General features: G+C 56.4%; 1 protein-coding gene across 1 annotated transcript in view; it reads left to right on the plus strand.

The window, feature by feature from the left end:
* Nucleotides 1-8,528: 8,528 nt before the first annotated feature.
* Nucleotides 8,529-22,004, plus strand: part of FOXP4 (forkhead box P4) — a 58,999-nt gene continuing 45,523 nt past the window's right edge. The window contains exon 1 of the mRNA XM_077190586.1: nucleotides 8,529-8,768. The gene's annotated coding sequence lies outside the window, so the exon portion shown is untranslated. The remainder of the gene's footprint in view (nucleotides 8,769-22,004) is intronic.

The raw sequence follows: 22,004 nt of genomic DNA on the forward strand, positions 1-22,004 counted from the left end.
AAAACTTAATTTTACTAAAAGACAAAAAGAGGCTTCGCTCTAATTGATGGAAAATTGGTCGTTTCTTGTCAGGTTATTGTTCATTTCCCGCCTGTTAATGGCCAGATCCCTCCAGCCATGCCCAGCCCGGTGCAGGAGGAGCCTGCAGGAAACCTGGGACGAGCAGGGACATTTTCATTGAGCTCCCAAAGGCAGAGTGAGCCCCTGTCCTGCCTGGCAGCTCTGGGGAAGCAGCAGCAGCAGCAGTGATGGCTCCTTAGGGCACACCAGCAGCACCCAGGGCTGATAAGAGACAGTGATTACATTTTTTTGGGTGCTTTTCTGTTCTAATCACCCAAGGAGCTTGGAACTGGAGCAACTCTGAGGTCCCTTCCAAGCCAAACCATTCCCTGGCTTGTGATTCCAAGGGCCAGGCAGAGGAGGATGGAGCCCTGGTGCAATTCATGGCCTCAGGTGACAGAAACCCCTTTTATGTCCCTTTATCACAACGTTCTTGGCTTGGGAATAAAAAGGGACGGAGAATTCTCTTTCCCTTCAAACCCTGACAGCCCAAAGGGAAGAAAACCTGCTTCCCACTGTCCCAAACACCGTTTTTAGGGACACCCTGGTCCCACCTCGCTTGGCCAGTCCCATTTGTGGTGGGAGCAGCCCCGGGCTCCCCTCACGCTGCCCAGGCTGGCTCTACTCAGGCTATTACGGTAATTTGATAAGCCACTTCTTCGTGATATGAATCTTTGCCTTCGTTAAAGGCAGGGGAAAAAAAAAAAAACAAACCACCCATTGCATTCTGATGGCTCACAGGGACAGTTCATTAAGCAATCAACTCTTTTAATGAAATATTTCTTTGTTAAAATATTCATTGATCTGCTGGGGTGTGCGTGGAGAAGGGGAAGGAGCGAGGGTCCCGAATGCTTTTCTGTTGAGTCTTCCCAAGGAACAGCAGCAGGACAGGAATTCCCACAGCCCCCCATCCCTCTGGAGTGAAGATTTGGGGTTTTCTGGGTGTGAAGATTTGGGGTTTTCTGGGTGTGAAGATTTGGGGTTTTCTGGATGTTTTTGCCCCTCCTCTAACCCACCTGTGGTGTCACACACCAGGTCTGAGGGGGGATGTGGGGTGGGCTTGGTTGGTGACATTGTGACAGAGATGGGGAAAGTTGGGCCAAAAATGAGCAGAAATGGGCAAGGGTGAAGTGAAGATTTGGGGTTTTCTGGGTGTAAAGATTTGGGTTTTCTGGGCGTAAAGATTTGGGGTTTTCTGGGTGTGAAGATTTGGGGGTTTCTGGGTGTGAAGATTTGGGGGTTTCTGGGTGTGAAGATTCGGGGTTTTCTGGGTGTGAAGATTTGGGGGTTTCTGGGTGTGAAGATTTGGGGTTTTCTGGGTGGTTTTTGCCCCTCCTCTAACCCACCTGAGGTGTCACACACCAGGTCTGAGGGGGGATGAGGGGTGGGCTTGGTTGGTGACGTGTGGGGACATTGTGGCAGAGATGGGGGACAACTGGGCCAAAAATGAGCAGAAATGGGCGAGGGTGGAAGTGGCAGAGTGGGAAGAGGGCGATGCCAAGGGAATCCAGCCAGGTGTGAGGGGACAGCACAGCAAAGAACATTTTACACCCCACAGAGCTGCAGATTCTCCAACCCCAAGTAGGAGAGAGCAGGAGGGAGCTCAGGGAGCCAGGACAGAGAACACTGGCGGGAGAAGAAAGAGAAGAGGGGAAAAAAAATTCTATCAAAGGGTGAGAAATGAACAACTGCAGACAAAGCAGCGAATGTGGCCTCCCCGCCTCCTTCCTCCAACCTTACACCGTGAGTAATTCCCGGCCGGCACCGTGACAGCAGCCACCACGTGTGGGTGAGCATCTCCTGAAGGAGCAGGAGGGAAAAACACCGGGAAAACAGGGAGCTGAGTGCTGCTCCAGGAGGGCAAAACATGGGAAAATGCAGGAGCTGAGTCCTGTTCCAGGAGGGTAAAACATGGGAAAATACAGGAGCTGAGTGCTGCTCTAGGAGGGTAAAACATGGGAAAATGCAGGAGCTGAGTCCTGCTCCAGGAGGGTAAAACATGGGAAAATGCAGGAGCTGAGTCCTGTTCCATGAGGGAACAACATGGGAAAATGCAGGAGCTGAGTGCTGCTCCATGAGGGTAAAACATGGGAAAATACAGGAGCTGAGTCCTGTTCCATGAGGGAACAACCCAGAAAAACCAGGGAGCTGAGCCTTGCTCCATAAAGGAACAACACAGAAAAAACAGGGAGCTGAGTCCTGTTCAATGAGGGAACAACTCAGAAAAACCAGGGAGCTGAGTCCTGTTCCATGAGGGAACAACATGGGAAAATACAGGAGCTGAGTGCTGCTCCATGAGGGAACAACTCACCCAAACCAGAGGCTGAGTGCTGCTCCATAAAGGAACAACACAGAAAAACCAGGGAGCTGAGTGCTGCTCCAGGAGGGAACAAGGCAGGAAAATACAGGAGCTGAGTGCTGCTCCAGAAAGGAAGAACTCAGGCAAACCAGGGAGCTGAGTCCTGTTCCATGAGGGAACAACTCACCCAAACCAGGGAGCTGAGTCCTGCTCCAGATGAGTAACATTCTTGGAAAAGCAGGGAAATGATGAGAAAAGGAGGAGAGGAGGGGAAATCCTGCAGGGAGAGCACAGCACGTGCTGCTGGGCACGGGGAGGTGCCCAGGTGCTGGTGGCACAGCTGGGCCTGGCAGGGCTTGGGGGATTCCATCCAGGATGGGCGGTCGCTGCTGGCGTCTCCCTCCTCTCCTGGAATGGGGCCCTGCAGGCACAGAGGGACGCTGGGGACTGTCTGGGGACCCCCAAACAGCCCCAAACATCCTCGTGGCCCTGGGTGGGAGCAGCACTCCCAGGCACTGGGGGTTTCCCTCCCTTACCCATCACCTCCAGCTCCCTAAAACCCGGCCGAGTCCAACCCTCAGCGTGCAACGGGGGAAACTGAGGCACGGCACAGCCACCAGCCAGGGATGGGAGGTGGTGAAAGCTCCCCCAAAACTCACCCTGAGCTCTGAGCTGAGCCCAAGCTGCTGAGGATTTCCTTGCTCTCCCCTCTCTGCTGGGATCCCCCTCCCTGAGGGGGTTTTGTCCAAGGGTGCCAGGATCCCGCTGGCTGGAGCAGGGGAGCAGTGCCAGCCCTGGGACAGGCAGCAGCCTGTGGCTTTCCCGGGCAGCCAGGAGCCTCTCATCACTTACAGGAACTCGGTGCATCATCCCCTGCCCTTACGCAAGAGCCGAGCGGGGTCCAAGAGCTGCAGAGCCGCATTGCTCCGTGTGCTCGGCTCCTGGGGCCCGGCCCTGCCAGCACTGACCCTCGGGGGGGCTCTGTGGGACCCCCCCCAGCCCCTCCAGCCCTGGGCTGGCTGGGGGTGCAGCCCCCAGCACCGTGGGGTTCCCAGGAAAGGGCTGATCCTGCTCCCTGCTCTGCTCGGTGCCCTGGAGGGGCTGGGATGAGCCCTGGGATGAGCCCTGGGATGAACCCTGGGATGAGCCCTGGGATGAGCCCTGAGATGAGCCCTGGGATGAAACCCTGGGATGAGCCCTGGGATGAGCCCTGGGATGAGCCCTGGGATGAGCCCTGGGATGAACCCTGGGATGAACCCTGGGATGGGCCCTGGGATGAGCCCTGGGATGAGCCCTGGGATGAACCCTGGGATGAACCCTGGGATGAGCCCTGGGGATGAAACCCTGGGATGAACCCCTGGGATGAACCCCTGGGATGAGCCCTGGGATGAGCCCTGGGATGAACCCTGGGGATGAAACCCTGGGATGAACCCCTGGGATGAGCCCTGGGATGAGCCCTGGGATGAGCCCTGGGATGAGCACTGGGATGAAACCCTGGGATGAGCCCTGGGATGAACCCCCAGGATGGGCCCTGGGATGAGCACTGGGGATGAACCCTGGGATGAGCCCTGGGATGAACCCTGGGATGAACCCCTGGGATGAGCCCTGGGATGAGCCCTGGGATGAGCCCCTGGGATGAACCCCTGGGATGAACCCCTGGGATGAACCCTGGGATGAACCCTGGGATGAGCCCTGGGATGAACCCCTGGGATGAGCCCTGGAATGAACCTCTGGGATGAACCCCTGGGATGAACCCTGGGATGAACCCTGGGATGAGCCCTGGGATGAGCACTGGGATGAACCCCTGGGATGAGCCCTGGGATGAGCCCTGGGATGAGCCCTGGGATGAGCCCCTGGGATGAACTCCCAGGATGGGCCCTGGGATGAAACCCTGGGATGAGCCCTGGGATGAGCCCTGGGATGAACCCTGGGATGAGCCCTGGGATGAGCCCTGGGATGAGCCCTGGGATGAACCCCTGGAATGAACCCTGGGATGAGCCCCTGGGGATGAAACCCTGGGATGAGCCCTGGGATGCTCAGGAAGGAGGGGGAGCAGGCAGAGGGCTGGGCTGCTGGGCACCACGGGGTGCTGGGGTGAAAATTGATGGTGTAATTTGGGTGGAAAATCAGATTTGCTGCTTATCAATTGAAATTTCCTCCTTGGAAGGGATGGGGATTTGGAGTTCAGCTGTTTCAATGCACAATGCCATCCCCAAAACACTGCTCTGGAAGGGAAAAATTACTTTCTTCCCTCATTCTCTCAATTTTCCCATCTCCAATTCTCTTTTTCTTCATATTTCCAGGTGCTTTTATCTTTATTTTGCCTTGGAAGCAGGAGAGAGAGAGAGAGAGAGAATCCAGGATGAAGCAGGAAGCAGAGGAGTTCAGGGGGATTTGTTCCCATCACCAAACCCTGATTTTTCAAGTGAGCACATTCAGAAAACTCAGGTTTTGTTTCTGAAGTTGCTTTTCCACAGAAGAAAAAAGGGAAACCAAAGGAGATGCTCTCCACCACCCGTGTGCCAGAAATGCCAGTTCAGAACCTGTGGCAAACAGGCTTTGGGTTTATCTTGGAGAGAACTTTCCTGGAGGGATGAGGATGCTTCAGGGGAGGTGATTCAGAGCTGCTTTTCCTTAGGTAGGATTCAGGACAAACCCAAATTCACCTTTTCCATGGAAGATTTCAGCTTGCTGTCAACCTCACAGCAAACTGGGGTTGTTCCCATTCCAGACAAACACCATCCTTTGGCCAAAAAAATTTTCAGGTTTTAATGAGTTTTCCAAAATCCTGGAGGAGAAAAAGCCCAACTTTTTTAGGAAAAACTTCCCCCAGCTGGGAGTTTGGGAGAGGATTGCAGATGCTGAGAGTGAGGATGAGCTGGGAATTGGTGGAAGGTGGAGTTTTCCTGGAAGAGCAGAAAGGCTCTGGGTTTGGGGCTGATCCCTGACCCTGCTCTGCCCACATGGCTCAGGGCTTTGCATCCACACAAAATGTTTTATCCCAGAGCTCCAAATCCTCCTCCTCTGCTGGGGCTGATCCACGCCCGAGGCTTTACCTGCTGCAGAACAAAAGGAAGTTTCTTCCCTTTTCCCTTTTTTCCCTGTGTTTTTGGGAGCTCAGCACTGCTGGTCTCCTTCCTGGGAATTTCCTCATCCCTGATGTCCCCACTGCTTTCCCAGGAGCGAGGTGATGCCTCAGAGACCCAGCCCCAGCAGGGAAGGAGCTGTACCAGCCCTGTCTGACCCTGATCCAGCTGTGCCTCCTCTCCCAGACCCCTCCTCCCTGCTCTGCCTCATTTCCAGGCTGAAACAAAGAGGGATCTGGGGGCCAGGCTGGATTCACAAGCTGCCCTCAGTGGAAGGCTGCCCACAACCTGCAGCTCCTTCCCCCTCTGATGGTGTTTGATGTCTTCAAAGGGGCTCCTCCGATGCAAGCACAGGTTGGACCAGGCTCGTCCCTCAGAGCTGGTTTTTCACTCAGAAAAGTGCCACTTTGGGGTGGAATAAAAGTGGGTGTTGTGTTTGTCATGCACTGATGGCTGGGGGGAGAAATCACAAAGATCTTGGAGCTTCCAGCGCCCCCGGGGTTTGGAGTGTGTCAGGAGGGATCTGGGCTGGACTAGGGGGGTTGGAGATGCTGCACTTCTCATGGGGACCCCCTAAAATGGGGTGGGGTGTCCCAAAACTCTGAGTCCCGAGCACGGAGTGGATTGAACCATCAAGGGCTGGTGCAAGGGCCGCGTCTGCCCTGCCATGCTGGGAGAGCTGGGAATGCTCATCCTGGAGAAGTGAAGGCTCCTCAGGCCTGAAGGTGCTCCAGGAGAGCTGGAAAGGGATTTGGACAAGGGCCTGGAGTGAGAGGAAGGGGCTGCTCCATCCCTGGAAATGCTCAAGGCCAGGCTGGATGGGATGGGATGGGATGGGATGGGATGGGATGGGATGGGATGGGATCCATGGGATGGGATGGGATGGGATCCATGGGATGGGATCCATGGGATGGGATCTATGGGATGGGATGGGATGGGATGGGATCTATGGGATGGGATGGGATGGGATGGGATGGGATGGGATGGGATGGGATGGGATCCATGGGATGGGATGGGATGGGATGAGATCATGGGATGGGATGGGATGGGATGGGATCCATGGGATGGGATGGGATGGGAGCCATGGGATGGGATGGGATCCATAGGATGGGATGGGATGGGATGGGATGGGATCCATGGGATGGGATGGGATGGGATGGGATCCATGGGATGGGATCTATGGGATGGGATGGGATGGGATGGGATGGGATGGGATGGGATGGGATGGGATGGGATGGGATGGGATGGGATGGGATGGATGGGATCAATGGGATGGGATCCATGGGATGGGATGGGATGGGAGCCATGGGATGGGATGGGATCCATAGGATGGGATGGGATGGGATGGGATCCATAGGATGGGATGGGATGGGATGGGATGGGATCCATGGGATGGGATGGGATGGGAGGCAGAGCCAGCCCTGCTGGGCCACCCTGGATCCGAGGGGTCACCCAGAAGCCAGAGCTGGCTGCAGAGGCGCTCCTGGTGTTCCATGGCAGGGAGAGGGAACGCTGCCCTGCCCTGAAGGAGGTGCTGGCAGGAAGTGGAGCCCTGGTGCTTCTGAGAAACGGGGCCTGGGGCGCCTCTTCCACGAACTCGGGCTCCTTCCACCAGGAGAGGCTTCTGCAGGAGGGGGAGCAGCAGAGGCAGCTCCAGAGGGCTCTGACACCAAGCCAAACCCCAGGACTCCAACATGGGTGGGTTAAGACCTCAGTTTCAGCCGGGTGCTGGCCCTCATCCTGTTTGTCCCCTTGAATTGAAGATTTTTTTGGGGACAAAAGCAATGGGATATTTCCTAGGGCCATCAGAATGTTGTTGTAGAAAACCAGCTTCCCCATCTCACAGAAATTCCCTAACTTTTCATTCAATAATAGAATATTTAGAAAAAAAACAACCAAAAAACAAACCAACCATAAACAGTCTTCCTGTAAAAAAATTAAATTATAGGGGGAAGAAAAATCCAGGTGGGTTGAAATACTTTTCATTCCAATTTCACACCTTAAAGCTACTTGGGCCGTCCTTAAAACGGAAATTTTAAAAGAGCTACTTTTGAATTCTTAAAAAAGGGAACAGAGTGGCCGCTCTTTGGTGCCATCAAGATGTAACTGGCTCTGGAAAACCTCTGCATGTGGGAGTGGGATCATCCATCCCCAGCCGTGCAGGTGCCTGAGGCAGGTGGGAGTTCAGCCCCGAACCCAGAGGCAGTGACAAGGCTGGAACGCTGCTCCCTCCCCTGCTCCAGCGGTGTCACCGTGCCCCGGGTCCCCAGCGCTGGGAGGGGGTTTGGGAGCAGCGCCCGGGTGCTGGATTGGGCCCAGCCCCCTCTCGGAGTTTTGGGGCCTCTCTGCAGATGTTTGGGTGCAGTATCTGGGTGCAGATGTTTGGGTGCAGCAGCCCGGTGCTGGTTTGGGTGCTGCACCCTGACACAGCTCTGCACCCCCAGGGGCTCCGGGGACCCTGTCCCTGCTGTGGGATGGGATGTCGGGGTGTCACGGGGGTGTCACGGGGGTGTCACGGGGGTGTCACGGGGGTGTCACGGGGGTGTCAGGGGGCGGATTTGGAGGTGTTGGGGTCACCAGTGCAGCCTCTCGCTGTTCCCATCTGTAAATGGGGCTCAGCGCGCCTGTCCTGCCTCTGCCCCGCGCGTTGAGCTCCATGTTCCGAGCGCTCTTTCCCCACCCGGCCGCCCCTGTGCGTGTCCCCAATCCCGCCGTGCCTCAGTTTCCCCGCCGCTCCCCCCTTTCCCCAGCCCCGCAGCTTCGCTGCGCGCCGGGGACTGAACGCGGCAGAAACCAATTAGCGCAGGCATTAATGAGCAAAACGCGGGGAGGGGGGCCCAGAGAACCGCGGGGTACGGGGGAAGGGAGGAGGCTCCATCCAGCGGGGTGCTCCAACCAGCGAGGGGAGACCCCCCCCAAAAAAAACCCCCCCAAAACAACTCCGGCGATCGAGCGGGGGGCGCGGGGGGGGGATGCTCGGGCGGGGAAAGCGGCTGCACCTGCTTTAGAGGAACTATGGTAGGGCGGCCGGCGCCCGCCCCGCGCCGCCGCCGCGCCCGCGCCGCCGCCGCGCCGAGCCGGACCTGAGAGCGCGGCCACGGCCCGGCCGGCCCCGGCTGCCCGCGCCCAGCCCCGCACGGAGCTCCGCGGCACGGAGCCCCCCGGCCCGGCCATGCCGCGCCGCCTCTGAGCTCCGGCCCCGCCGCGCCCGCCCCGTCCAAGTTTGGGGAAGGTGCCGGTGCGGGGAGGGCTGCGCTGGGCTGGCGGGGGAAGCAGCGGCGCGGCTCATGCCCGCCCCGGAGCCCGGCGAGCGGCGCGACCAGGTGGGTGCGAGCGGCGCGGGATCCCTTCCCACCCCACCCCATCCCATCCCATCCCGTCCGCGGGTGTCCCCCGGGCCGGGATCCCCCCGGCAGGTGCGGGGGGCTCGGGCTGTGGTGTCCCCCCCGCCCCCGGTGTCCCCTCGGTGCCCCCCGGGCGGGCCGTGCCCCGCGCTCGGCCGCGCCGCGCTCGGAAGTTTTGTTACGGCGCCCGGACAAAGGGAGCGGGGCCGGCGCTGGGGGAGCCGGGGCTCGGCGGGGCGCGGGGGGCACCGAGCGTTCCCCGGGGGGGGCGCGGGGGTCCCAGTGCGCTCCGAGCAGCGCGGGGGTCCCGGTTTGTGCGGGGCTGCCCCGCTCCGGGCGGGCGCGGGGGTCCCGGTGCGTGCGGGGCTGCCCCGCTCCGGGCGGGCGCGGGGGTCGCCGCCGCCCCCGAGGCGTTTTGGGCGGCCGGTAACCGGGAAGGGAGGGAGGGGGGGGTCGCAGCCCCCTCGGCGAAGGAGGGGTCGGGCCCCGGGAAAGTTGCGCTGCCGCCGGCACAGCCGCGCTGCCGGTGCCGGATCCGGACCCGCCTCCGCTTCGGGGGTCCCGCACCCCCCGAGGGGGCAGCGCACCGGGGTAGGAGGGGGGGGCCCGGCCGCCCCTGCCCTGCAGCCGCCCCAGCGCTCCCTTTGTTGGTGCTTCCCATTTCCTCCCCATCTTTTTCCTTTCTCTCCGGCAGTTTTGGTTTAATTCCGGCTGCTGGAGGGGCTCGGGTGGGATTTCCCCCCCCCCTTTTTTTTTTTCCCCCCTTCTCCATCACATTTTAACTCAGCCTCGACCCGCCGCCGCTTGGGCCCGGGGGGGGTGTGATTCCCTCCTTGGAGAGAAATCCGTAAGTCTGCCCCAAGTTTTGCAATTCCTGCGAGAAGCAGCAGCAGCCGCCGCCGTCCCCGACAACCTGCAGCCTGCCCGGCCGTCGCTCCCGCAGCGCCCTGGGAAAATCCAGCGCCGCGTCCAAAACCCTAACCCAGACCGCAAGGTGAGGGAGAGGAGGACGAGGCACGGCTTCGGATGGAGCTGGAGAATATTCCCGAGAAACCCCCGCAGGTTTGGATTCCGGAGGGGCTGACGGCAGCCGGCTGCCCCGCGGCTCGCCCGCGCCTGGGTTTCACCCGCTTGTAAAGTTTGCGGGGGTTCCGTGCGCCTTTGTTTGGACGGGGAGAGAGGTTGGGGAGGCTTTTCCAAGCATTTTGGGGTGGGTCTCTCTAACCAGGACACGACGCCCGGTGCCGCGGGGGCTCAGCGGGGACGCTGCCGGTGATACCGACAGTGATAACGTGTTCGGGAAGTTTTTATTACGGAGCATCGTCTTCTGGGAGTTCCGAAATTCCCGGGCAGACAGCGTGTGCTGGCTCACCAGGAACCCTGGATCAGCCTCCGGCAACATCCCCTTCCCACCGCGGTGTCCGCCGTCGTTGCGATGCTCTCCCGGCGCTGGCAAAGTTCAGGGATTTCTATTCTTCCCCGCTCCTCCGTGGGATAAACAAACGCGCCTCTGTCTGCTCTGCCCTCTCCCCCTCTCCGGGAGGAAAGGGCACTTCGGGAAGTGCCGAGGATGGCTCTGGATGTTTCTTTGGGTGGAGGAAATCTGGTTTGAGTTGGCAGGCGCGTTCGGAGGTGTGGATGGGAGAGAACAAGTGGAGCGTAATTGGGTTTTCTTTTCTCCGTTTGGGAGCGATGCTGGTTTCTCTTTCCCCGTTTAAAACGCAACCAAGCCAAGGGCCATGTGTTTCCCCCTCTCTCCCTCCTGTGCACTTTTTAATACAAATGAAAAATGTGCAGAGGAGAAAGCGGGAATAATTCACCAACCCCACTTTGCCCAGGAGTCGTGGTTGGGAAGTGCCCGCTTGGAAAACTTGCGCTGAGATTATTCTTTTTTTCTTTTCTGCTGCTCTTAATGTAGTCCTGGAGGAATTCCTGTCGGAATTCCTGCCTGGGATCACTCCTCAGCTTCAGGCAGCTCTTCCCTCCCCATCACTTGATACCCCAAGATTTTCCTTTTCCCACCCTCCACCCCAACTTCCATCGGATTAAGACCTCACTTCTCCGCGGGCGTCGTAAAGCTGTGGGGCAGACAATAAAATTGTTATTAGTTTCTGTATTAAAAGGTTGGGTTGTTTTTAACCCAAACCAGAAGGAGGATTTACTTTTACAAATTTCTGCTGGTGTGTTAAAAATTTACACGGGGAATACGCTCCGTGGAGAGCAGGGATTTGATGTTAAATCAACCCAACATGTGTCTCAGGCAGGCGGCGTGACCCGGTCCCGGGTGTCGGCAGGGATGTGTTCCCTTTCATGCCTCCCCATATCCTCGATTAAAACACAGCAAAGTCTCAGGGTTTTCCAGAATCTTAACACTCTAAATTAAGGATTTTAATTTTTTTTTTTTTTTAATTGCCGCCCCACCTTAAAGTCCGTCAAAAATAAATCTAACAAGCTCCAGGAGCGGGTGGGTGGAGGAAATAATCAGGTTTGGAAAAATTACTCTGCTCTCCCCCTTTTTTACTTAATTTTTTTTCTCCTTCAGGTGGCTTAAATCGAACTGGGAAAGGGGAAAATGTGGGGGAGAAGGGGCAGAATTCCCTGTGCCAAACCAGGGAGCTTTGTCAGGGCTGTGGAGCCCTGGGAGGCTCCGGCTTCTCCTGCCCTTTGTGGTGTGGGATTGGGGGCTGTGGAGAAGATCCCGGAGCCCTCTGCTCCCGGGATCTCCCAGAAATACCACTGGGAACTGCTGCTTTGAGCTGCTCCCCGTTTTATTCTCATGTGGAATTTTAATTTATTATTTGCTGGGGATGTTTTGGTTTTTTTTTTGTGGATCTCCCCCCATCCCAAAGCCCCTTTTTAACGGGATTCTCAGTGTGGGGATGGGGTGCGTCCGTACCCGGCCGGATCGAGCATCGCTGGCAGGTAAAATACAAAATCCAAAGTGGCACCACCGAGCAGCACAAAGTTGGATTTGATGGGGGGGAAAAGTGCAGGAGAACGGGATCAGTGTGGAAAATCCCCCTCCCCAACCCCTGCACCCCGGGATGCGTCGCCCAGCAGGGTCAGGGAAGGAGGAGGCGAGGGGTGGGCAGGGGGGAAAGGCTGAGCAAACGGAGCGAGGTGGAATAAAACGGATTAAAGTTGCTGCTGGGGGAGGTGGGGAAGGGGCTGGAGAAGCAGATAATATCCAAAATATCTCTAAAATCCGTGTCCAGACCCGCTGTCCTGCCTGGAAACCAGGCAGCCGTAGGTTTTACATCCCCTTTGGAAAGGGAAGAGCAGGGAGCATTCAGAAAGAAATAAACCAACAACAACAACAACAACAAAAAAAAAATCAGTGCAATGTATAAAACCAAGTGACACTAAAATATCTCCTCGGGCCCTCGGCCTTTCTCTCCTAATAACCCGGCAGGAATGCGAGTGCACTCAGTTGTGAAGTTGCTGCCCGGAGAGCCCGGGAGCTTTTCTTTTCCGCCGCTGGCTCGGGGGATGCTTTGAGTCTGCTGATGTTTGTGTCTCGCTGTGGGGCTGGGGAGGGGCCGGGGGGCTCTGCCTTTCAGGGTTTTCTCTCCTTTGATAATTTTTTTTTTTTTTTTCACCCCCCCCCCTTCTTCCATCCTTTTTTTCTCTTTTCTTGTCGGTCCGGCGGGGAGCGGGGCCGGAGGGGGAGAGTTGTGGGGTTGGGATTGCCTTTGTGGCAGCAAGGTGGGGGGCAACGGGAACAGGCTCATTCTTCCCACCGGGGAAAGGCGGGAGGAGAAGCCTGGAGGTCCCTGGGTTTATAACTCATACACATTTATGGCTCCTTGCCTTTCCCTTCGCTGTGGGGTTTGGGAGCCTGAAGGGTTTGGGGAAATTCTCTTATTTCGGGAAGGGAGGGCTGTGATGGGTTTTTTTCCCCCCCTTCGTCCCTGTGGGTTTGAAGCCCAGCAGAGCGCTGGGATGGCACTGGCAAGGTGGGTTTGGGGTCTCCAGGGGTTGTTCCCCATTTTTGGGTGTGGGGGGGGATCCCACCTCCTCCTCCAGGGCCACCCTGGGTTTTTTGCTCTGCTCCCAAAATGACCCCGCTGCCGCCTCAGCGTCACCTGCCACTTCTGGCAGTGGGAACTTGAAATTTCCTGTCCCTTCCCCTCTGCTTTGCAGCTCCTGCAGCACGGACAGGGGGATTCTGCAGGGTGGGGAGCTCACTCCTGCTCCGTGGGCATCTCCCCACAGAGGGATGAGCAATGGTAGCAGGAGAGGGAAGGAAAAAGAGAGAAAATAAAACCACTCAGAGCTTGGAATTTCCGTGTGTTTGCCTCGGAAGGTGTAAAAATCCTCCGTGAGCCACTCCTGGATGCACCTGATTGAAACTCAGGGGGAGCAGCTGGCTTGGAAATAACCCCAGGGGCTGGGACATGGCCCCTACACGGAGCTGGTGACACCTGGGGTGGCCCCAGAGCCCCCTGAGTGGCTCTGGGGCTGTGACCAGCAGCACTGGCTCCTGGGCCAGCTCAGGGCAAGGACTTGCACCCATTTTATCTCTTACAAAACCTCCTTGTGCTGCACCTTTTCAAGTCAAACAGAACTTGTAGATCAAGATGGGGCCGGGCACAGCTTGAAAAACTTCCTAATTTTTTTTTTCTTTTTTTTTTCCTCCCCCCCCCCTCCAAGTGTTTGGGAGATGAAATCCAGCCAAGACGCCGCTTGAGGGTTTGTTTTTGTTTTTTACAAACTTTTCCTAATTTAAACGGCTCTTGGCGTGGCTCAGCACGAAATGTGTTGCGGTGATCTGGCTGCCCGTGACAAAAACGTGCTTGGAAATGGAATGGCATCAGGGAAAAGGGAGAAAGGAGAGGCAGGAGAAGCAGAGCAGGAGGCAGGGAGAGATCCAAAGCCACGATTTATTTCGTGGGGATCCTGCTGGAGCAGGGATGAGCTGCAGGGAAGTCATTAAGGGATTCCTGCGCCACAGGCACGGGGTTGGCACCGGGATGCGCAGGGGAAAGGAGCCTGGCACGAGTCTGGATCCTTTCTCCCGGGGTTTATTTGATTTTTAAGGAGAAGCCAGGCTGTGTTTGCAGCCTGTTGTGCCCAGGTCTCTCTGGGGTGGAGCATTGTGGCGTTGCCAGCCCCGGTGACACTTCCCGGCGGCTCCGTGCCCTGGCAAGTTGGCAGCAGCTGTTGGCAGCGTGTTCCTGTGGAGGCTGTCCCTCCTCCTGCATTGTGGAGCCAGGTTGGCAGCAAAACCAGGGGTTTTTCCCTGGGAGAATAAAGGAGCAGAGGGTGGATGTGGAGGAAGTCTCACCTTGCTCTGCTCGGGGCTCCGCGCTGGGTATGACGGAGGAAGAAGTCGGGGTAATAAAATGGTTTGATGGAAGATTCTTTTCAAAACTGTGGGAAAGTGCACAAAAAAATTTAAGGTGACAGAGGAGGAAAAAAATCCCATGACGGGGGGTGATTTGGAGGTGATTTGGAAGTGGTTTTTTTCTGCCTCATTGGGAAAACTCCTCCAGAGCTGGAATGGGCAGATGGGGCTGGGGAGCACCGGGATGGCCCCGGCTGGAGCAGGAGGAGGAGGAGGAGGAAAAGGAAGAGGAGGAAGCCCCAGTGGGATGGGTTTGTGCTGGGGGTGCTGTCAGGCTGTGTTTGGCAGCTCGGGGAGGTGCTGCTCCTGTTCCCACAGCCATGGAGCCATGGCCGGGAGGAGCCGCTCGCCCGGAGCAGGGGCTCAGGAATGGCTCCTTGGAACAGCCCTTGGCCAGAGCTGGGCTTATCCACGGGGATTTCACTGCTCCAGGGCTGATAAAGGCACAAAATCAGTGCCATTCCAGGTTCCTGGCTGAGCATCCCAGTGCCAGCTTCCCTCGGGATCTGTCAGCTCTGATCCCAAACCCTCCCCTTGCTTTCTCCGAGTTCTGCTTTATTCCACAACCTGTAGATTTTAGGTGAGTGATTTTCTTTCTGCTGTTTGTTGTGAGTCTGGGAGCTGCACGTGTGGATGGGACCACCTTGGAGGAGCTGTCGTGGATTGGGAAAAGATGCCTTGGAAAAGAGGGAACAGTGGAGGAGGGCTGGAGGTCGGAGGCTTCATGCAGAATACAAGGCCAGGATTGTGCAGTGGAGCCAGGGATGAGCTGGGATCCCGGATTCCCAGCAGTTCCTTCCATCTGGAGGCCTCTTAGATTCACATTCCTGCCTCTCCTGGGTGTCTGCCATGCCTGGGAGTGGGGATGTGCCCCCTGTGCCCTTCTGCTGGTGCTCCTGGAGCTGGCACTGGGCTCACAGCTCCATCGCTGCCTCCCATGCCATGCCAGGATCACAGCACATCCCTGGGGATGGGGGTTCCAGCACAGGGCACCCCAGCTTGCCCACAGCATCCTGGAGCTGCTGGGAGGGTGCTCCTGGAGCAGGGATGACCCCACAACCTGCAGGGACCTGGGAGAAGGGAATGCCTGGCAGGGATCATCCCAGGATGGGGCAGCTGTGCCCCACTGCAGCCTCAGGAAAAGCTTTTGTGGCTCAGGGTGGGCACAGCGAGGTTGGAGGAGCCACCCAGGGTGAGGGGACAACTTGTGGCAGGAAATAACCTGGCCCAGCTGAAATTCCTTGCTGAGGATCCAGAGTTTTGGGCTGATCTGGGCAGGAATATTGGGCAGAGACCTTGTGCTGGGCAGGGGAGAAGAGCTCTCCTGTGTCCCCTCTGGGTGCCACCTGCCAGGCTGTGTGTCCCTTGTCCCAGCAGGGAGGGAGGTGCTGGGGAGCTCTGTGTCCCCAGGAGGGTTCCTGGCACCCAGCAGGCTGCTCCTTCCTCCAGGCAGTGGGAGGGAAATTCCCTGGAGCGTGGGGTGACTGGGATGGGGAGGAGAAACACGGCATCACCAGGCCTGTTAGAAACAGAAAAAGAGCAAATAAAGACATGGGGAGAAGTGTCCTGTAAGTTTTGAGGCAGGAAATGTTAATTTTGGAAATGTGCTGGGCCCAGCAGAGCTGCAAACCCCTGGATTTTTACCGAGGTGGATTCAGGTGGGATTATAAAGCCTCCAGCTTTGCCTTTCTCTGGGATTATTTCCCGAAAATTTACATTTCTCCTTTACACCCCCAACCTGCTTTCCCTGCAGCTTCCTGGATGGATTTTTATCCTGCATTTCTGCAGCAGGGTCCTGCTGGGATGGGGTTGGGTTTGTGGGCAGGGCAGGGTCTCCCATCCCCATCCCCTGCTGCCCTGCCCTGTGCTCAGCCCAAGCAGGGTTTGGGGAGCCAGGATGCCACAGATCTTCCCCATTTAATAAATCAAACCCTCAAAACCAACAGGAATTCCTCATTTGGAAAACAAAAGGGGCCCTTGTCACCTGCTGGGTGGGTAAAGCTGGGGCTGGGGGGTGAGGAGGAGGAGGAGGATGCTCCTGCTCATCCCATTGCTCCCAGCTTGTCTCAGCCTCTTGGAACTCGTGGTCTGGGGTTCTCATCCTCAATTCTGCCTCTCTGGCAGGACCCATTCCTATCCTTCTGTCCCCAAGGCACCCGGGGTTCGTAGAGGGTCTGGGTTTGGCAGCAGAGCCCTTGTTCCCCCCTGGAGGTGAAGGAGAGGAAGAATTGGAGCAGATCTCTGTAATTATGGCTTTTTGTGCATATTGGGGAAGGGAGATTCCCTCCCTGTGCTCTCGAGAGGAACAGGTGAAGGGAAATGTCCAAAAATCCATCCTGGGAAGGGAATTCTGGCTGAGCTCTGCTCCCGTGGCTCAGCACAACCCTCATTCCATCCCCTTTTTCCAAAGTGACAGGAGTGGGATTTGGGCTGGAACTGGGATTTGACATTCCCAGAGTCAAACCCAGAGGTGCCAGGGGCTGCAGGGTCCAGCTCAGCCCTTTCCCATGGGATGGGTCTCAGGGCTGGGCTCTGCATCCTGAGGGATGCTCAGGACCCTCTGGATGCAGCCCACAGCCCTGTCTGGGTTATTCCCACTTCTCCTTTTAACCCAGGTTTTATTCATGAAAGGATACAGGGCAGGGCCGTTCCCAAACCCCTTGAAATCTTTCCCTTGATTCTGCTGGGCTCCCACTGAACAAATTCCATTTTCCCTGGGAAGTGGAGCCGTGGCTCCAAATCTGGGTCAGACTTTGGAGCTGTGGGAGCAGCCCATGGACCAAACCCCTCCTCATCCCTGCACCCATGGACCAAACCCCTCCTCATCCCTGCATCCACAGGTTTTCCAGTGGCTCTGACGCCGGCACTGCTTGGAATCAGGAATGCTGGAGAGATTCCCCCTGCTCTGTGGGGCTGGGGGTTTAAAATCCTCCATGAGGAAGGGTCTGCTCCCTTTGGGAATGCAGAGGGAGGGAGTTTGGCAGGTGAGGGGGTGGTTTGGGGGCTGCTGCTGGCTCTGGGAGGGTCGGTGCTGGCTGGTCCCTCGTGTCCCCACCGTGCCAGAGCAGAGGATGCGTTGGGAGCGCTGCTGCTGCTGCTGAAATTCCAGCTGTAAATTTGGGATGGAAACAGAGCTTTGCTCGTCCCTCTGGGGAAAGGATGGAGGGACAGACCACTGTCCCTTCAGAGGGGACAAACAGCTCCTTCCACTGCAGCCTGGGGTCCTTCCCAAGTGCTCTGGGAATGAGCACAAACTGCTGGGTTTATCTGGAGGTTTAGAATAATAATAGAATAATAATAGAAAACTCCTGGCAGTGGGCAGGACTGTGCTGGGGCTGAGAGGACATGGGGGACACAGGGATGTGGCTCATGTCCCTGAGGGATTTGGTGTCCCCAGCTGTGTCCTCTTCACAGTTTGTCTGATTCTGTATCCTGGTGTTGTTGCCTTCTCTCACCACGGTGTGATGATTTTTGGCTTGGGGACAACAGGAGACATCCCCTGGCTTGGTACCCTGCCTGTGGCAGCCCCTGTGACCCCCTGTCCTGCAGTGGGTGACCTCAGTGCTCTCTGCCCACCCAGGGACAATGTGGGGACAGTTCTGTGTGCCCCACATCACGGGAGATGTGGGCAGAGGATGTGACCGGACTGTGGAGGAGCGGCGCCAGCGGCGACTCCGGGGCTGTGCTGTGGCTGCTGTGACACCCAGAGGGGACAAAGGTGACACCCAGAGGGTGGGCACCCAGCCCGAGGTGGGCCCCCTCACCTGTGACCCCATGCCAGAGCCCTCAGCTGGGGATTTTTGGGATCTCCCCTAAAAAAGCAGCTTCCAGTTGTCTGGTGGTGAGTCCTGCTCAGGCAGGGGACGCGTTGGGAGCCAGGTGGGCACCAGGGACCTTGAACCCCTCCTTGCCCCAGCACCCCAAGGTGCTCACAGGACCCCAGGACTGCAGGAGGGTGACAGCAGTTGGTGAATCATTATTTAATATTTTTAAAGGATGAGGGTTATTTTTAGGAGGGGTGGAGGGAGCCCAGTTCCTGGGAATAATCCCTGGGATTTGCACAGTGCTCTGTGTCCCACAGCCGTGGGAAGGTGCTGGGCTTTCCTTGGCCACTGAGCTGGAGCAGGAGCAGCCACCTGGGGACCAGGATACCCTAAAGTTGGGCTTCAGGACCTCACCATTCCCAGGAGGACAAGCAGGGATTCAGGACATGGATTCCCCCTTGCCCAGCTCTGTCCCAGTCCAGCAGGATGTGCTGGGTTTGGAAGACGCCGCTGTCGCCGAGCTGGAGATGCTCAGGAGCCTGGATGGATCAGCACGGCCTGGGAATGCTGGGTGTGACCCTGGAGCCATGCTGTGGGACCAGAGCCCTTCCCTGTGTGCCAGGCTGGCATCCAGAGGGACGCTGGAGCTGTGGCTGAGGTTTGCTGCCATCCCTGAGGGATCCATCCACGCTGGGCTGGGCTGGGCGGCACCTCCCGGATTCCCCATGAAGAGCCACAGAGGGGGACATTCCTGGGAAGAGGATATTCCTGGGAACAGGACATTCCTGGGAAGAGGACATTCCTGGGAAGAGGACATTCCTGGGACGAGGACATTCCTGGGAAGAGGACGTGGTGGCTGGACATGGCTCATCCAGGTGACACCAAGAAGGGGACCCCGGTGACCTTCTGACTTCAGCACAGGTGGGAAGCGCTTCCCGCAGCCAAGGGATGCTCCTGCCTCTCCTGCTCCCTTCCCAACGCCTCAAATATGAAATGCAGCATCCACTCCCCTCCACGGGCACCCAGCAGCGTTCCCAGATCCCAGCACAGCCCTGCTGAGCACGCTGCTTCCCAGATTTTAGTGGAGAAATCTCCGGGGTTATTCCCAGCCGAGCTGCCGGGAGCCGTGTTCGTCCGCGGGGCTGGGTTTGCTCCGTGGGGGTGGCAGGTGCCCAGAGAAAGCAGGAGATGCTGAGGCTGCCCGTGGAGAAGCCAGGCTGTGCAGGAATAAAATCAGGGAAGCTGCTTGGAAGTGTGGAACCAGGCTCTGGCAGGGCTGTGAGACAGAGCCGGCCTCGGGTCACGCTGCCTCCGATCGGGATGCGAAGAAAAATGGACTTAAGACCAGGAGTTTGAAAATGCCCAAGGACAGTTCTTGCCCCCACTGCTTTTCTTCTTCTCCCTCCTCATGAGCAGCATAATTTCTGGATGGAAACCAGGCCTCTTCCTGCATAGAAATGGGATTTGCCATGGAAAGCATCGGGGAGTGCATTAACCGGAGCTTTTTCCAGATGAATTTTTGCACAGACACGACGGAGTCTGGGAAAACTTGTGGCATCCGAGTTCCTCCCTCCTGCTCCATAGGTACCATGCCTGTTTTTTCTTCCCCTCTGGATTATTTGAAGGCCAGGAGAGACTTGTAGTAACTTCCAGTCTGACTCCCCACGAACTCAGCTGGAAAATTGCGCTCGGGGTAGGACATGAGAGGCCGAGCCCGAGCCCTGGCATCCAGAGTGTCCCTCACCTGCTCCAGGGCATTTCTTCCTCCCTGGCTCCATCCTTGCCCTTTTCAGCCTCTCCTGAGGGGATGGGGAGTGGGGAGCTCCTGGAGTTTGGGGTTTATTTTGATTTAAGAGCTTCCCCCGTCACTCCCCTTTTCTGGGAGCTTTCGCCTTTGCAGGGATCGAGTCAGGACATTTTCCCGTGTCCCTGCTCTTCCTCCCTGCCACAGGGCAGTGTCCTTGAGCCTCCATCCAAGAGGAAGATGCCTCCTCTTCCTCAGGTGTCCCAGGCTCTGGGAGGCAGGTGTTGGACCATCCTGGTTGGGAGCAGAGGGGATTTTGGCCGGAGCATTCCGTGTGTTCCTGGTGGGATGAGGGGCTCTGGTGTCTGCAGCAGGAATTCCGGGTGGGATTTGCACCAGGGGGATGTGTCCCCAGTGTGTGAGTGTCAAAAAAAGTGTGAGCTGGGCTCTGGGCATGAGGGAGAGGCTTGAACCGAGCTGGGATTTACGGGGAGATGCTGGAAAAACCTTTGGAAAACTGGTGTGGGTGATGCTGTGTTGGTTGCTGCTCTACCCCACACCAGCAATGGGAGCTGCTGGCAATTATTTTAATGGGATTTTGGGGGAATTGTGCTGAAAACCTCATCCCAAATCCTAAAACCCTCATCCCGTGTGGAAGCACGGAGCGGTGGATGGGAGTTGTGCGTGATGGGAATCTCACTTTATCCTGTGGGTTTGGGATTTTTTTTTTTCCCTGGGAGTTTGGAGGGTTTTTTTTTTTTTTTTATTTTGTTCCCTCAGAAATTTTTTCCCCACCGTCTTCATTATCATTTTTGTTAATTAGATTGTGCTGGGAAACAGTCTCTATTGAAAAGCAAAAAGCTCTGAGATGGGTTTTTCCAAGTGCGGCTGCGTTCCGGGGCTGGGAGAAGGACGGGGAGGGGGAGAGCTTGAAAGAAATATAATTTTTTAAAAAAAAATAATTTCTTTATAAAAGCTCTTTAAAAAGAAAACCCCGGGCCCCCTTCCCCCACCACGGCCACCTCCCCTCTTCTCCCCCCCCTCCCCAATTAAACGATTTGAATTTCCACGTTAACCGCTTGGTGCTTCCTCGGCGCCTCAGATGATTAGAAAGGGATATTCATTTATGCCTTTTAAACGCCGCCCCGATTAAAATCAGAGAGATTTTTTCCTTCATCAAAATCTAACATCCTTGAAAAATTAATTTGATGCCTCTTGTTATCAATTAATTGAATCTCGTTGGGAGAGAGGCTCGTGCGGCGGGTGGTTGGAGCCGGCCCTTCTGTTCTTAGTTGCTTTCCCCCCTCTCCGCTCCCTTCCGCTGCTTCCAAACACTGGGACATTATAAAACTCGGCCTTTTCTTTCTTTTTTTTTTTTATATTTTATTTTAAATATATTATTTTTACTCATCTCATAAAATAAAATAAATGAATCAAACTTGCTCTCGCTCTCTCTCTCTCTCTGTCTCCCCGCCCTCATCCTCCATTCCCCCTGAGTTCCTCTCGGATGAAAGACCCTTTTTTCCCTTCCTTTCTCTCATCCCTCTTTCCTATAACTTCTGAGAAAGGGGGAGAGAAAGAAAAGTTGGGGCTTTTAGCAATTTCTCGGCGGCCAAGGTCCGTCTTTCTTCCTTTCTTTAACGGGGGATATTGGATATTTCATTTGAATCTCCTTTTTTTCAATTAAAAGTGCCCCGTTCCTTCTCTTCCAGCTGCTCCATTCTCCTGCCCTGGCTCGGCAGCCGGAGAAGCGATTTTCCTTTCTTTAATATTTCAGCTCTTCCCCTGAGACGGGCTGCCTGCCTTATTTTTTTTTTTTTAATAGACTTTTTCTCCCTCTATTAAACTTTTCCAATCTTCGTCCCTTTATTTTTTTCCCTTCCCACCTCTTTAAACAAAAAAAAAAAGAAAAAAAACCACCAAAAAAATCCAGGAAAAGTTATAAAATGGGAAGAACTGGGTCATTCAGGAAGTTATTGAAATAACTTCAAAATTAGGCTTCACTTTCACTCTCCTTGGAGTGGTTCTGCCTTTGGATCCAGTCTCCTCCCTGGTGGCTCTGTTATTGATGTCCAGGTGGGAATTTGGGCTTGGAGGTGTTGGGGGATCACCCAGATGAGAGCAGAGAGGTGGTTTTGGGTTTCTTTGAGGGAGGGATCTGGCATGGGGATTTGGTGGGGGTGTCCCATCCAAGGGCTCCTCAGGGATGCTGAGGGGATGTGTCCCCCCAGCCCGGTGCCCTGAGGGGTGATTCAGTGTCAGGACCCCAGTGTCACCTCCCCCTGTGCCCTGCCCTGTCCCCTCACCTCTTGTGCCCAGCTGGGTTTGGGATCTGGCAGCTGAGAGGCTCTCCCAGCCCT

The sequence above is a fragment of the Agelaius phoeniceus genome, chromosome 25, assembly GCF_051311805.1.
Source record: "Agelaius phoeniceus isolate bAgePho1 chromosome 25, bAgePho1.hap1, whole genome shotgun sequence".
NCBI classification, from domain to species: domain Eukaryota; kingdom Metazoa; phylum Chordata; class Aves; order Passeriformes; family Icteridae; genus Agelaius; species Agelaius phoeniceus.